Below are 14,603 nucleotides of genomic sequence, written 5' to 3' on the forward strand. Positions count from 1 at the left end.
CCATGGGGTGGACATGCAGACTCCACACAGAAGACACTCCAGCCGAGAATCAAACAGAACCTCTTGCTGTGAGGTAACAGTGATTCTGAGTTGTAATAAGTTTTGTAGTGCTGGGTTTTTTTTCAGGGTGGTATAGAATTTTGTGGGCTAGTATGAGTTAATTATAAAGTAGGAGATGAGGAAGTTCAAGCCAGTTTAGCTGTCTGAGGCTAATGATGTGATCTATATGGAGTTTGGTGGCAAACCGAGCAATTTTATTACAGCAGCTATCTTGTTTATTTTTATTTGATTTTTCAAGACTGGTGAGGAGTGGGGAGGCATAAAGCAGTGTAGAGATGAGATGTTCATGCTGTAGTGGCTTTAATGTTTTTTTGTGAGAAATTGTTTATTTCTATATAGAACACCTAATTTTTTAAGCACTTTCTTTATGGTAAGGGAGATATGGATAGCAGATTTCATGCTGCAGTCAGTCTCAACCCACAATAGTCTAGTGTGAGTGACAGGGAAGTTAGTTGCTTTACTATTGGATATGATATTGAATGTGAGAGTGGAAGATGTGTGTTGTGTAGGGTGGAAGATCATGAGTTTTATTTTATTGGGATTTAATATTAGTTGGGAGTTGGTAAGCCAAGTTTCAACAGAGAAATAGTCTTGGGATTGTGCCTGTAGTTCTTGGGGGAAAGAAGCATCACAGATTAATGTGGAGCCATCTGCATATTGGATGACTGAAGCAAGTAGTGTGGAGGTATGGATGTTGTTAGTGAAGATGGGAATAGTAAGGGTTTTAGTACGGAGCCTTGCGGGACTCCTAGTGTGACTGGTAATAGGGGAGAGGGTTCTTGCCGACATTGAACTGGTTGCTTTTGACCTGTTAAATAGCTAAACCAAGCAATGGGATCACTAAGATTTAGTTCTGAAAGAACCTTAATAAGCTTACTGTGACTGCCCATGTCAAAGACCTTAGAAATATCAAGAAAGATAGCAGATGCAAATTTACCATTGTTTCTGTGATGATTTACTGTGTGAGTGAATGACATAAGAGCTGTAGCAGAGCTATGAAAAGGCCGGAAGCCATGTTGTGGATGTGTGAGAAATTTATGAGTGTTTAGGTAGTCCATGTTTTGTATGGTGGTCAGTTTTTTATAGTTACCCCCTTTATGTAGTGGAATAATGTGGGAAATTTTCTAGACCTCAGGGACATGATGTTTAGATATGATGTGATTAATAAGAATGGCAACTGGGTATGAAATTGCATCAGCAGCAATTTTGAGAAATTTGGCTGGAAGTTTATCTGTGGCTAAAGTAGTGGGCTTAAATATTTTGAGCAGTTTTTTTGATTGCATTAACAGAGACAGGTTGAAAGTTAAAGCCATTTTTATTTCTAGGAAATCTGTGTGGTTCATTGGTGGAGGGAGAGGTCTGAGAGTTACGTGAGGCTAGAATGGATTCTGTAAAGTGTTTGCTGAATTGGGGGGGCTATATTTTTCTGATATATCAGTAGTGGTAGGAGTAGGGGTACTAGATTTTCCAGGAAGGAGAATGTTGTTGATCGCTGTCCAGAACTTTTTAGAGTCATTTTGATGCTTAATTTGTATACAGTGGTAGTAGTTTGTTTTGTCTAGTTTGACCATTGAGAAGCATGAGAAGGTTCCAGTTGCATTCTTTTAGAGTTTTAATGAAGTTAGAGATGGTGATTTTTTTTTATTTCTTATTACCTGGTAAGTGGTGGGTTTCTCCAAACATGTACAGTGTCTTATAAGAAATGTTGGGAAGTGACCACTGAGGCTATATGGGAGGCAGCCTGACTGACTGATTTGAGCAGGCCTGCTTGTCAGTATCCAGACTGCCTCTTTGTTGCTTTATCAATTCTTGTTGCGGATTGGATAATTTGGGAGAATCTGTGGAGGCTGATGTACTTATTGGGATTAGCAGAATTACAGGTTAGCCAGTCTATGTTGAACACCCCCAAGATAATGGTTTCATGTGGGAGTGATTCAGAGGCCCAGCTGAGCAGGTTGTCAAGGGTGGGTATGTTGTTGCAAGGTGGGAAGAAACATCCAATTATATTGATAAACTTTCTGGGATTAATTTTTAGCCTATGAAGGATAATTTCTGCACTACCAAAGGTGGGGGTAGATATAGCAAATGTTTCAACATTAAGCTGGTTTTTAAATAATATTGCAACACCACCTCATTTTTTAGTTTTTTACCACTGTGTAGGATATTGTAGCCTGGTGCCAAAATTTAATTATTGGAGATGTTGGGTTTTAGCCATGTTTCAGTTAGTAGAACTAAGTCTGGTGAGTACAGGAAGAGATTGGTGTGAAAACCACGTATTTTCTTTGAAATGCTTCTAGCAATGATGTTTAATATTAACAGGTTGGTAGCTTGCCTAGGGAGTTGTAGTATGGTATGGGGGGTTGATTAGATATGTTGATATTACAGTTTGATGGGCCAGGATTGGGATGCATATCGCCACTGAGACACACTCTGGCTGCTATATGTACTGTGATTTTTATGAGTTTAATTATGTTCTTATCATATTGTGTGGGTAGTCTGTTGGAGTGGTGAGAGGGTAGGGTACACAATAAATTGCAGCTACACCTTTCCTTTCCTTTCTTGTTCAGTAGCTGATAAATTTAACACAATAAAACATACTTCACACTACTAACTCTATTATTACTACTAGCCCTGTAAGCTAAAGGCCATAAACCAATATCTACAGTAAATTCTTTCAGGACTCAGACTCAGCTTTGTACCTGAAATGTTTTAGGGGAGTCTTTTTTGCCATGCCTTCCAACTGTCATACAGACAGACTAGTTTATGCTCACTCTTTCATGTATTTTTAAGACTGACGCCTTTTCCATTTGTAATATTTTTGCTGTTAGCTGTATACATTTTGATGCAATTTACAACAAGCAGTTTGTAGACCATGAAACATTTTATGAGATTTAAGGATCATGTGAGATGACCACATAAGACCGCTTTGGAGCAGTTCCTCTACTCTTCTCACACTTAAGCAATAGTTCAGAGATCATTGAGCAGCAGAGGTTAAGCTTCTAGGATGAAAACATATTCCTTCCAAACTATGCACTTAAGGGCAAGGCTACATTCTCAAGGTCTTTCAATAACAAATAACAGATACATTATTTTACGATAACAGTTATCTATGAAGATGAATTTCCTTTGACGGTTCATATCATTTGGTTATCTATGAACCATGAATTGGCACCTTTTTTTCCAGAACTCCCCTACTTCAGGAATGACCTCCTGCCCAGGGTGAAGATATCAGGATGTCACGTGTTAACTATTTAAGTGCATTCATCCTCTTTATCTACTACATGCTCCCCTGCCGCTAGTAAGCATCATCTTGCAAATCAGGAATAACAGTTGAACTGCAGCACCCCTGTTGCTAACAAGTAATAGCCAAATATATACTTACTTCACTTACAGAGATTTCAGCATCAACATCCAGCTGCAGGAACTGCCCACCCACTTAAAGGTGGAAAGAAACACTGACTCATAAAACTGAATGTGCTTCTTTGATTAGCCAGTACTGTAAAAAGATATCTGTCACACTGAACATGATGGAATCTCCTAGATGAGATCCCTGGCTGGGCTGAACAATGCAAACAAACTCCTGTGCCCACTGCCCTAGCTGGGACATCTGCTGCACAGAGTAAACACCTAAAGTGGTAACTGCAATGTCATGCCAATTTCTAGGGTTAAAGCAAGGTCATCCCTAATGCCACACTCTGAAATGAATTCCAGAGTAGCTATGAATGCCCTCTGGCAGACTGGCAGACACTCCAGACTCTGGACAGGAAAAATGCATATTTGATAATTCTGAGTCCCACTATAGTTGAAGAACAGACAGTTGTGCCAGGCTTATCCCTATTTTAGACCAGCTTGCCCACTATTCCTTACAGCAGAAAGAAATGGGCTCAGAGAACACCAAGTTTCTCCTGCAGTTTTAGGCAAGTCAGACTTAGTGTGGAAGAAATTGTCTCACTCTATTACACCAGCAGATGACCCCAAGAATAAACCTACCAAGGTGCAGCAGAATTAGAGACAGATACCTCCATACCTGAATGATAACATCAACAAAAGGTTCACTCTGTGCAATACTACAATGCCAGGAGAGGCCCTTCCCCAAGACCCACTCATTGCACATGAGCCACAAGAACTCCTGAAAAGAGGTTTCATTCTACAAAGAATAGGCAAATCTCCAAAGACTCCAAAGTTCCAGTTGACTTTAGACATTCCCTATTAAAAAAGGGATGAAGCACCAGAGTGCTGATGATGGGGGGGTGCACAACCAGTGAGTATGGATAGTCATGTACAAGGACAGTGTGTAATGGGGAAGAACCTGCACTAAAACAGACAAACATCAAATCAAACACCCAGTGGGTGAATTCCTATATCCATAATCTCAGGTACCTTGAAGAGGTAAACAAGCATCCAATATCTCAGACTTGGGCCACTGAATCTGCAGGATCATCCAGCAACTTCTTCCTGACTTTAGTCAGCCAGACCAGATGGGCTGAAGGTGTTTTCCTAAAAGAAGAAGCACTGGCCCTAAGTTCCTACATTCAGGATGACTGAACAAGGAAACAAGTAATCCAGGAAAGAAAAAAAAAAAAAACTAGCATGAACACAGTGGGATGCACCTAGCTGGGGAAATGTTAGGATGTACCTCTCTTGAGTCTCAAGTCCCCCAAAGCATGAACTGTACCACTACTAAGTCAGCCATAATACCAACAACTGACAGACCAAAATGGTATCAGATGGCATTGAGCGGCCTCTATAAATTAATAACTGCAGCCAATCTTCAAACAACAACTTGGGTAATAACCCTATCCCATCTATGAGGCAAATCCCAGTAGAAAACCTTTTCAACGTTATTCTCAGACTTTGACTTTTTCCTGACAAAACCACTAGGCAGGGGGAAATATAGACTTTCCACCAGTAAGAGTAAAAAACAAGATCTGTAAAGGATATGTTTGCTTATATAGCAAAAGCGTAATATTATGACATGCCTGCCCTCAGCTTCAAAATCTCTGAAAAAGATGTTGAATTCTGACTGGTGGAAAGGATAAACCCAACCATAGGACCCATTAAGGAAGCTCCTTGAAACTAGATCATTTCAGTATTCATGCTGATACCCCTTAGCATAGCAGCAGATAATAACATGTTCAATAGCCTACTCATAACAGGTGCTCTTCCAGTGAAGGAAAGATACTTGAACAAAACTTATAGATTTCTCAAAATGCCAGATGTTGCCAAAACAGAGAACTGAAGAATATTCCCCTTCCAGTATACCAACTATCCAGACAGGGGTCAGACTTCTGGGGATCCTGGTCAGACTACCAGTCCTGGACCAATTTTAGCATAATATTTTTTACCTGTATCTCTCATTAAAACTCAAGGGCAGCCTTATTTGAACCATGAAAATTTGTCAAAATGAGCAGTCAGTTCTTCTAGTGTGATATAGGTCAAGATGGAGCAAAGGCCGCCCTTTTCTGTAAAAGTCAAGGCAGCTGTCCACATAATCCATTTACTCACCAGAACAATAATGGCCCTAACTACATTCTGATCTAGAGTACCATAACTGCAAAAAAATGGTTACTGACTTCATTACACTGAACCTTCATCTTCATTTCCTGTAAAATCCCTACATTCACCCCTCTTTCCCTTCTTAAACAAGATAGTAACATACATCTTTTGCTGGTGTCCCCAAACGCTTGTCATTCCCGATGGCACTCCTGCCACCTTCATTCCTTCTAATACATGCTCTAGCATAGACAGGGGACAGGGAATTGCTAATAGATGGATTATGGGTGAAACAGGAGAAGGAGCAGGTACTTACCATGAAGTAGAAGACTGTGTTTCCTATAGCTCCCCTGTATGTACAAACAGTCCGGGGAATTTCATGGGAAAGATAAGAAATTCTTGTGTTATTGATCTCCAGGTCCAGTGAAGAGGAAGAGACCAGATTCTGTCTGATAATTATAGATTCATATATTCAAGACAAACTGCTTTACAAACTGATGTTAGCAGTCAGCAGACCATCAGGATAAAGTTTTGAGGCAGAAAGAATGAAAAAACGCTACCTGGTTAAAAAGAACAAGAGAGACATTGCTTTAAACTAGCATTTCTACAGCCAAAACTAGATTACCCTGCATATCAATTACTTTATGGACAGCCATAGAAAGCACCCTACTAGTTACTAAGTTAAGAACAAGTTACTATAAGTGAGCATGCTGCAAGAATTATACCACTGATGTACTAATTACCTAAGAAACAATGCTTGGTGGTCAGCCATTATGTTTTGGATATCTAAACCCAAGAAGCAGACTTCTGAGTATTTACATACCATAAAAGGTGGATCTAAGAACAACTAACAGATGATCAGTGGACTGAAATAAGTTCCTATGCAAGCTAATAATGAAATAGTGGAGAAAACACCAATATGCATTTGGAATGCCTCTGGAAATTCTCAGCTCTGAGCAGGCAGTGAGAAGTAGGTACCACTGCTAGTCTGACAGCTACTGTATACTGCAACCCTTTGACAACAAGTAAAGGGGGTAAGAGCATCCACATGGTAATGGATGGCTTCTGATAAATACTCGCTACCAACCACCACCAGTACAAGTAGCAAAGTCTATAGCCTACTTGGCCCCAATTAAAGCAGCTGTCCAAAGGATAGTGAACAAAAGCCAGACCTTGTTTGCCCCTTACCTCCTAAGTATCACCGATTATTCTACCTATCAAAGTGTAATAACTAAAAAAACAATTCTAATAATTACTGACAATAAATAAATAAAATAACATAATTATGCTATTCATTCTAAAATACATCTCTGCATAAAAGAGGTAAATGTTGTTACAAAAACTATGGTTAAGCAAAAGCAGCTTGCAGCCTACTTTCTCTCAAGGGGCTGGGCTCACTATAGACTACAAACCAATATAGTTATATTTATTTTTAGCCATTCATATGATACTAAAATTCCAAATAGGTCAACTTGACAAAAATTGCAGCCATAACACAGACGGTACCATCACAATGTTACGTACAAACCGATATCCCTAAGACATCATCTCACCTAAAGCTGTGTTTTCCTCTGGACAGCTAATGGCCTTATCCTCATATTCCTCCAGACTGTTTTCTTTTTGTAGCACATCAGTGTTGTTTTTTAAAGATATCTTAACAGAGAGCAGTTTCTTCCTGACATCAGGCTACCTTACCTAAATATTATGAGCACTGGTACTGGAAGATATAAAGGAAAAGGACTTAATATGCTTTGCATTCATAAGCAGCATGACACAAGCAGGGTTAAATGGTTTCCTCTGTTGTTGGCAGGCTAGTGACTTCCTCCAAACTGGCTTGTGCTTATATTCTGAGACTAACTGTCAATACAGGATCCTGGCTGAGGAAGATGCAGCCACCTGTCTAATAAAACCTCCATTCATTCTCAGGTAAAAGGAAAATAGCACTGCTGTGTACCTTACTAAAATGGAGGACCATCACACACCTGTATATCAAAAGACAGACGGCTGCAGCAGGAACTAATACTACATGGACCCTTTGGCCTACAACCAATAAATATAAATATGAGGCCCTGGCCTTCCGTAGAGTGGCATCTATCTAGGAAGTTCACTGCTTAAAACTAAGATGATCATGGCAAGCTGTCTTGCTAACAGCCTATTTTGTTGGCTGATTTACAGTCATGGAGGTGACAGTGTGCATCATTTCCTCCAAGACCCTGGTTATAAATGGCACAGGATCCATCCCTATAGACCTAGCTGCCTGTTTTGGTCATTGAGTTGGTGTAGCAGACATGTACTCCAAGATCTTAATTTTAAAACAGCCTGCCTGATCCCAATTTATTTCTCATATTCATCTGCCAGTTTCCTGATAAAAGCTCTATCTTTCCTTCACAAGTGTAATAAGCTCAAGACATAAGTTGTTTCAGCTCCCCAGTTATTATATCTTATTATACCATGACCCCCATTAATATTCCAAAACGTGCACGCTGATTGGTCAGCGTGCATGTTGTAAATCGACTTATACTAATGGAAAAAGGTCCGGTCGCCCAGACTTTTTCCATTAGTATAAGTCTTTTTTAAAACACTGTCTAGTTATGTTAAAGGAGTTTAACATAGCGAGACAGGTTTAAAAAAAGCAACAGAGATCTCCGTTGCTTTTTTTAAAGCTGTCTCGCTATGTTAAACTCCATTAACATAGCGAGACAGTGTGTAAAAAGCAACGGAGATCTTGCTTTCTCCGTTGCTTTTTTTTTTAAACCTGTCTCGCTATGTTAACTGGATTTAACATAGCGACACAGCTTTAAAATAAGCAACGGAGATTCTCCATTGCTTTTTTTAAACTGTCTCACTATGTTAAACCCATTTAACAATGCAAAACAGTAAAAAGCAATGGAGATCTTGCTTTCTCCATTGCTTTTGCCCACAGCTCTGATGTACTGTGTAGGCATACGCATGCGCAGTACATCAGAACTGCCGCAGAATGCCAGACAGCTGCGGAAGGGCAGCAAGGAGGCATTATACAATGCCATTATTTAAGAAAAGTAATTTTTTTTTTTCTTAAATAATGTCACTGTATAATAGCAATAACCCACTTCTGGGTGTGGGTAATGCTGGATTTACCCACGGTTGGCTTTGTTTGGCCACTCGGGTTTCCAGCATTACCCACACCCATGCATGGGTTATTGCTATATTCTTTGAGCATTTGACATGCTTATGACGCCATCCTCTGTGCAGTACAGTATTGTTGCAGCTTTCCAAATGTGGAATGCACTTCACTGAGATCACTGGCCAACATATTACAAAGTGGGATATTGACAACTGAAATATGACACAGGGGCACATATTATCAAATATCTGAGTGAAATGAGCTTTTTTACCTAAACAGGAAACAGACCAACATGTTCTGGTGACCTAAAATTTAAATCGGCATTAATCAGAAGTCAGGAAGTCAATTGTTTGAAGATATTTAATGCCAGCTACATGGAACTGCTGTTTCAGGTTGATATTCAAACAATTAATTCATTAATGGCCCTTCATAATTAAAAAAGTGAAGTAAATAAAAATAAGGCAAATAAATAAAAATAATGAAGAACCATCATAAAAGCTTTGCAAAAGAATAATAAATGTCTGACTAGGTCAAAAAGCCATTTTCAGTGGAGGTCCCGGGAGAAAAGATCCAGTAATGTTTAACATAGTAAAATATTACATATATATAAGAGAAAGCATATGTAGAATTGCAAAAATTGTTACAACAATTTGTGCATGAGTTACAGTGGAGGTGCTAAAATAGCACTTGCAGTAAAAGTTGTGATCTTTTTAACAAAATATAAATGAGAGGGATATGTAAAAATACGTTCACTGGTAGATTATAAGCGGATTCAAAAATAAGTAATGTATATAAAACGTCTGATAGTAATTGAAGAAGGTGGTTTATATTGAAGGACATTAATAGTGGTAATGAGGTGGAGGGTTAGAGGAGACAGTAAGGATAAGATGTTGGATGTTTGAGAGATGAGTTAAGGAATAAGTCAGTAGCAAAGGAGGAGAAATGGAGGCAAGAGGGAGTTTTAAGAAAGAGGTAGTGGGGGGAGTGGGAGATAAGAAGTCTATAGGAGGTAGTTGGAGGAGTAAAAAGAAAAGGGGCATAGGTGGAAGATGGAATAAATGTTTAGGAGAAAGATGACTATGAGAAGTTAAGAGGGAGAGGTGTGCGTTATATATTGGTTTTAGAGCATAGGCAGGTGTGTGAGTTAAGAAGGTGATTTTTAGTGTAATCTTGAATTTCTTGGAATTACCAATGCTAGTAATGTGTTCTGGTAAAGCATTCCATAGTTTAGCTATAGCATAGGAATAAAAACACTGACTGGTTCTTCTGTTAGGTTTGTGAACACTTATTACTTGTCTGTTTAATGAATGGAGAGTTCTGGTAGGAATGTAGCTGTGCAGAACAGATTTTAGGTTGGGAGAGGAATCTGGTTTGTATATTATTTTATGTGGGATAGATAACTGCACATAGTCAAGATGGTGTTTGAGTTCGAGACAGTTTAGCTCTTTAAGAACTTTGCAGTGGTGGGAACACTATGATAAGCCTGTGGCAAATTTGGTGATCTTGTAGTAGCAGGACTGGAGTTTATTTTTTAAGGACAACAACGGCTTGGTGAAAACAGGAGCTCCATATAGTATGGAGGGGATCAAGAAGGCATTGGCTAGCATTCTTTTGTTAGAAGGATCTATGAAGTTTTTATGTCTGTAGAGTGTCCCAGGTTTGAAGTGGGTTTTTTAATAGCACTGTGTATGTGTTGTTCAAATGTGAATTTATCGTCTATGGTGATACCTAGTAGCTTGGCGTGTGTTACAACTTCAATCTCTGTTTTGTTTTGGGAATAAATTTTAAATTCAGATGAGAATGTTTAGGGAGTAAAAAATAGAAGTTTTGTTCTGTTGGGGTTAAGCAGTAACTGTGCTTCATTTAGCCAAGATTCTGTTGAGGTAAAGGCATTTTGTGTTATTTGCAGAAGGTTTGGTATGTTGTTAGATGAGGAGATGATGGCGGAATCATTGGCATATTGGATGAATGTGCTATGCAGGGAGGTGGCATGTAGGTTATTGATGAAGATATTGAACAGGAGGGGTCCAAGTATGGACCCTTGTGGGGCTCCTGTTTTGTTAGTCTGTATTGCGATAGTTAACCTTGCCATTTAACACATTGTTGTCTGTTGGTTAGATAGTTGTAAAACCATTTTTGGGAGTGTTGTGAACATCCTAGTGAAGAGAGTTGCTGTAGATGTTTGTCATATGATACCATGTCAAAGGCCTTTGGTAAATCTAATAATAATACAGAGGTTAACTGTCCAGAGTCCCTAGTTTTCTTTACTATATCAGTAAAGGAAATGAGGGTGGTTGAGGTGCTGTGTGCAGGCCTAAATCCATTATGCGTGGGTGTAAGAAGGTTGTTATGCATGAGGTAGTTTAGTAATTGCAAGTGTACACACTTTTCAAGTACTTTTGATAGAGGGGATAATATAGAGATGGATCTGTAGTTTATTAGTTCATTTGATTTACCTCCTTTGTAAAGAGGGGCTATTATAGATTGTTTCCAGAGGTTTAGGACTTGGGATTCACTGATGTATTGATTGATAAGTATGCTGACAGGATAAACAATAGATTCAGCAGGACATTTTAAGTATTCTGATGGGAGATCATCTGAGGAAAAAGAAGAAGATTTTAATTTTTGAGAAGAAGTTTATGTATTAATGTAGTGGATACAGGTTGTAGAGAGAAGGGAGGAGAATGAGTGTTAGGTGTGGATGTATTTTGGCAAGGGAGAGAAGAGGTTGTATTGTCTTTAGTGGATGTTTGCGAGAGGGGTGGAATAGTATTATCTGTGAAGTTTGCATTTGTGATAGACTTAGAGCCTGTAATTAATTTAGTTATGCTGTCTATAAAATGGGTATTAAACACATTACCAACTTCAATTGGTATTTTGACTGTGGCTGGTGATGGATTTTGAGTGGACCCAGGGGTAAGAAGTGATGAGATGGTGTTCCAAAAATTTTTTTGGATTGGTTTTGTGGTTGGCTAGTTGTGTAAAAAAAATTTTTATCAGCATTTACTGATTTTTTGCTTTGTTTCATAGCTGCCTACAGATGCGAAAATTTGTATCGTTTTTATTATTTTGACAGTCTTTCCAACCTTTATCTTTGATTTGAAATATTTAGTGGCTTTGGTTAACCAGGGTGCATGGTTTACTTTTGTTCTTTTTGTTCTGAGAGGGGCTAGTTGTTAAGAGTATCTAAAAATAGTTTATTGAAACAGACAACAGCATTGTCTAGGGGTGACATTTTAGTAAGGGCCAGTTGAATGATTTTAATGTACTATTAAAGAAGCCTTGATTAAAGTTTGTTAGATTTCTGGATGTTTTGTAGGTGTGGGCTTTGGACTTTTGGAGGGTGGTTCTATAAGTGTATGCTGGTAGGTGGTCACTTAAGAAATTATAGGTTCATAGGTTCATACTAGGCTATCTGCCCTGGGGCAATTATAAGCCTAGCCCGATTCTGTATGGCTTACGCCACCCCTTGATTTGAGTATACTGTGCCCTTTTTAAAGGTTTAGTTTACTGTGCCTCTGTCTAATAGTGACACAGGAGTAATCCCTGAGACAAACCTACGATCCCCCATCCACTTATCGAGATTCTTCTTGAAGAGATTCAGTGAGGTGCTCTGCCTCACATGAACTGGAATTCTATTCCAGAGTGAAGGGAGCCTCTGGGTTATGAACCTGTCCCTCCAGCAAGTTCTATTTATTTCTGTGCTGAGGTTCAAGTCCCTCAAGCGTGTGGCTCTAAGGGATTTAGATTTACTGAGGTGGAGCATGTCCATTAATTCTGGATTTGACATAGCTTTGTATGTCAGGCATAGATCGCCTCGAAGTAGGCGGTATGCAATTGAGTAGAGCTGGAGTTTTTTTAACCGAGCAGTATATGGCATCTGTTTGAGACCCTTGATCCTCTTGGTGAGATACTTTTGGGGTCTTTCTAATTGCTGCAGGTGTCGGGTAAGGTACATCCCAAAAGGGGCATTGTATTCTATGATGGGCCTGATGAGGGATGAATAAAGGGGCATGATTACCTCTCTTGATCTAGATGTGAAACCCTTCGTGATGAGGTGGGCTATGTAGAAGGTCTTTCTAACCACTTTGGCAATGTGGTTTTCAAAGGAGAGATTGCTATCAACTTGGGTTCCCAGGTCTCTAATAACTTTCTCTGTACTTAATGGGTTTCCGCCTATGTGGTAATTTGTGGGCACATTGTTTTTGCCAAAGGGTATGACTATACATTTTTTGGCATTTAGCTTTAAACCATGGAGCTGGCACCAGTTATCTGTCTCTGTAAGACCTTTTTGAAGGATGTTTGTGTCAGCTGGAGAGTTGATTATGGCGCCCAGTTTGCAGTCGTCTGCGAACTTGGTGAGCCATAGTCCTCCCACGTTTGCCTGTACCTCGGAAAAGTATATACCGAACAAGAGTGGTCCCAGGACAGAACCCTGTGGGACGCCACTTGTGACCGGTTTTGAGTCTGACATGGCTCCAGCAACTCTCACTCTGTGGGTTCTGTCTTTGAGCCAGTTTGCGACCCATCTTGTGACATAGGGGTTTATATTTAAGCTGGATAGCTTATCTATGATGCCCGAGTGGGGTATTGTGTCAAATGCCTTTGCAAGGTCCAGATAGGCTGTGTGGACTACCTTTCCTTCATCTATGGCTTTGGTGACTGTTTCAAAGAAGTCAACCAGGTTCAAAAGGCAGGATCTGCCCTTGACAAAGCCGAACTGGGTAGGATCTAGTGTCTGTAGGTCCCCAATGTCTTTGTTTATGAGCTCCATGATGATCCTCTCCATAGCCTTGCAGACTAAGCTAGTCAGGCTTATGGGGCGATAGTTTCCAGGGTCCGTAGATGCTCCACCTTTGTGGAGTGGGACCACTGTTGCTGTACGCCATTCTGTGGGCACATATCCTGTAGTGAGGCTGAGATTGTATAGCTGTTTTATTTGAGGGATTAGTTCATCTTGTAGTTCATGTAGGACGCAACCTGGGACGCCATCTGGTCCCATGGAAGCAGTGTTTTTGCTTTGGAGAGGGCAGCTTTCACCTGAGCATCTGAGATGTTTGGGAGGCAGCCCTCTGCCGGGATAGATATTTGCTCTTTTGGGGGGGAGGGGGTGGAGAAGTTCGCACTGAACCTGTCTGCCAGGATATTGGCAATGTCTGTGGGTTCAGTGTATTTTTTGCCGTTTAGAATCAACTCAGAACAAGTCTGTGAGTTGCATCCCAAGTTTCTAACATAACTGAAAGAAGCCTTATGATTGTCTTTGGTGTCCTGTGCAATTTTTCTCTCGAAGCTGGCCTTGAAGGATTTTATGAGGGATTGTAATTTTTTGCTAGTACTGATCAGAGATGCCTTCCCTATTAGGGATTTTGCTCTATCATGTAGTAGCTTCCTCCTTCTGTTGTACAGTTTATTTATGGCAGGGGTCCACCAGACTGGACGCCTGCCTTTGGATGATTGGGTCTTGGTTTTGTTTGGGATAGCATGATCCATGCATTCCTGGAGATGTCTGTAGAATGCATTTATATAGGATTCTGCAGTTTGGGCTGTAGTTTCCACTGGCCCTGTGGCCTTGAAGGATTCCACTTCGGTTTTGAGAAGTGAGAAGTTCGCTTTGAGAAGTTTTTCACTGTGGTTTTCTGGGCTGGGGGTGGAGTCGGGATGTGGACATCCAGTGAAATTAATTTATGGTCTGATCTTACCAATAAGGGATATACTTCTGGTGTGGAGCATAGAGTCCCCATGTTGGTAATGATCAGGTCTAGTATGTTGTCCCCTCTTGTGGGAGTGGTGACTAGTTGTTCCATAGCATTTGAGTTTATAATTTCCAGGAATCTTTGGGCTAAGGTGCTGGGGCTTGAGTAGTGCTTCCAGTCAATGTTTGGGTAGTTGAAGTCGCCCAATATAATGGTGTTCAGAGAGATCTTCATGTTCTCCAATGTTTTCAGGA

General features: G+C 40.0%; 1 protein-coding gene across 1 annotated transcript in view; it reads right to left on the minus strand.

Moving 5' to 3' along the window:
* Window positions 1-14,603, minus strand: part of LOC122804575 (tumor necrosis factor alpha-induced protein 2-like) — a 572,021-nt gene that overhangs the window by 158,482 nt on the left and 398,936 nt on the right. The window lies entirely within an intron of this gene.

Source organism: Protopterus annectens, chromosome 6.part0, assembly GCF_019279795.1.
Source record: "Protopterus annectens isolate FY-2018-M chromosome 6.part0, PAN1.0, whole genome shotgun sequence".
Lineage (NCBI taxonomy): Eukaryota > Metazoa > Chordata > Ceratodontiformes > Protopteridae > Protopterus > Protopterus annectens.